Raw genomic sequence first — 2,602 nt, 5'->3', positions numbered from 1 at the left:
CGAAATCACAATCGTGCCTTTCGCGGAAGAAAAAAAGAAGAGAAAAATATGTTTTTTCGTTTCCGAGGAAGCACGGTCGTGCCTCTCACGAAAGCACAACCATTCCTTTCACGGAAGCAAAACCATGCCTCTCGCGAAAGAAAGAAAAACAGAAAACACGAAAAAAAACACGTTTTGTCTCGCAAAAAGTTATTTTTTCGAATTTTTGGTCCAAAAGCTAAAAAAAGGGTGAAAACCAGAGCACGACACGTGGCGGACGGCTGAGAACGCACTAAATGACGCTGATCGTTGTGAGGCTCCCGAATTAACTAGTTGCTCTCGTGAATCCCGGTAGTGGGCCACCTCTTATATATCCCCGCTCCCTCGTGCGGAACGCATCCAACCCAGACTGTGTCAGCCCATTATTAAAAGACTCGTGCCGTTCCCGGCCTTAAAGTCGACTTTCGTGATTGACCTTGTTCCGGTCTGAAATGGGCCGACACGTTTAGTACTATGCAAGTAGTGTTGGCTACTAAGTTTTTCATCTGGCAGTATTTTCTTCCTGTTTTTGTTTCTGTTCGTTTTAGGCCAGTTTTTGGTAGTTTTTGGAACTCTTATTTTCTTTTTTCTTCTTTTTCCTTTCCATTTTAATTTTAAAATTTGTTCTCAAATTTGTGAACTTTCTCAAATTTCTGAAGTTTTTTTCTCTTAAATACACAAACTTTAAAAAACAAAATCATGAACCTTTTACCTTAAATACGTACCTTTTTTCAAATTCAAAAACTTTGTGTCTCAAATTTGTGTTTTTTTTTCAGAATCGTGAACTTCTTTCCTTGAATTCTTGAATTTCTAAAATTCATGAACTTTTCTCAAATGTTTGAACTTTTCTCAAATGCCTGAACTTTTAGCTGGTGAACTTTTCGAAATTCACTAATTTTTTTTTCCAATTTCATGAATGTTTCACAATTTCTTTATTTGTTTTACAGTTCGTAAACTTTTTTTCAAATTCATGAACTTTTGCGTATCCATATTTTTTTTATTTCCGCAAACTTTTTCCAATTTCTACGAACTTTTTTCAACTTCATGGTTGTTTTCAATATTCCTAAGAATCCTATTTCAAAGTATTACTTTCTTAAATAATTTTTACTGGGTATAGTACTCATAAAGTTGTACTAAACTAAAACACTTAATTTGGAATGAAGTGATATATGTTAAGTAAAATATGGGTCAAATAACACTGTTTACTGATTGTGGTCAACCAAATGAGTTCTAACTGGTCGTTACTACCTCTGTCTGGAATTAGTTGTTTCTGAAATGGATGTATTTGAGCATATTTTAGTGCTAAATACATCCGTTTAAGCGACAAATAATTTCGGATGGAGGAAGTATTAGCTACAGCCATCAACGTTCACCTGCGGAGATCGAATTCCGTTTCTCCCAAAATAGCGAGATGAGCAACCTCTTTAATTTTTTTCTTAGCATTCGTTGTGCTTGAGAGTAGGTTGCTGGGTCGATCGTATTTGTTGGGCCGGCCCAGGAGTGCGGTGCGTGAGCTCCAACTGAAGTCTCTGTAAACATTTGGCTTGGTCTTCCTTATGATCGAGTCAATATTCCTATAAACATTATTTCTGAGAATTAATAAAGTGTGTGTTTGCCTAAAAAATCAAAGTTGAAGGCGCTGTATATGAGTACCCATAGTCTGGTGTGTCGTTAAAAGTATTTCGGCAGCGCAATTTCCACTGCTTGGGGACTCGCTCAAATTTTCGACTACAAGCTTTTGGACATCATCGTACTTAAGGATATGTTTACTACTACCTTTGTTTGAGAATATGCTCTCTTCGTCTGAAAAAGCTTGCCCCTTAAATGGATAGAGCCGGAGGGATGATGAAGTATGGCATTTTGGAACGGAGGTAGTATTTGTGAGAGATGTCACTGAAATCAGAACAAGTCATGCGTGACGGAAGGGATCAAAATTTCTTCTCCTTATGCTAGGAGCTAAATTTTCATTTTTGTCGTGATCCACTAAGAGACAACGTATGAACGTAAGCTTGTTAATTAGTCTTGAGTCCACCACTTGGGTTGTTGGCAGATGCTCTAATCAGTGTACGTTGTCTCCTTGTATTTTGTCTTCACGATGAAGCTTTGGAGTACCCCCTCCGTCCAATAGTAATTGACGTTGAAGCGATGGATCTAGATGGGGTAGATTATTCGCACATGTGCTAGTCTGCAATTAGTTCAGGCGTCCTACTTTCTCAGCCGGCCTGAGCTTCGTAAACAAAAGTTGGGTGAAAATAATACTATCGTCAGTTCAAGAATAGATCGAGACATGTATGTATGCGATCGACCAGATGAAATATCCATGGTCGATCTCGACAAATAATAACTGGTTGCGCCAGTATTTTATTTGCGGCAGCGTGAAAGCAACATACTACTAACTTGTATGAGAGCAGTTAGATGCCGAAGGAAGCACGAAAAATAGCACCGCAGTGTTTTTCCTTGAGCAAGTGACCTATATATTTGTGTGCAGCGAGCAGTGCGTTTTCATCCAGGCCGGATCGAGATCGACAGCGCGCGCGCACACACACACACACACACACACACACACACAGAGAGAGAGAGAGAG

Source organism: Triticum aestivum, chromosome 3B (genome assembly GCF_018294505.1).
Source record: "Triticum aestivum cultivar Chinese Spring chromosome 3B, IWGSC CS RefSeq v2.1, whole genome shotgun sequence".
In the NCBI taxonomy this organism is placed as follows: Eukaryota; Viridiplantae; Streptophyta; class Magnoliopsida; order Poales; family Poaceae; genus Triticum; species Triticum aestivum.
Note: the sequence above shows the minus strand (reverse complement) of the source record.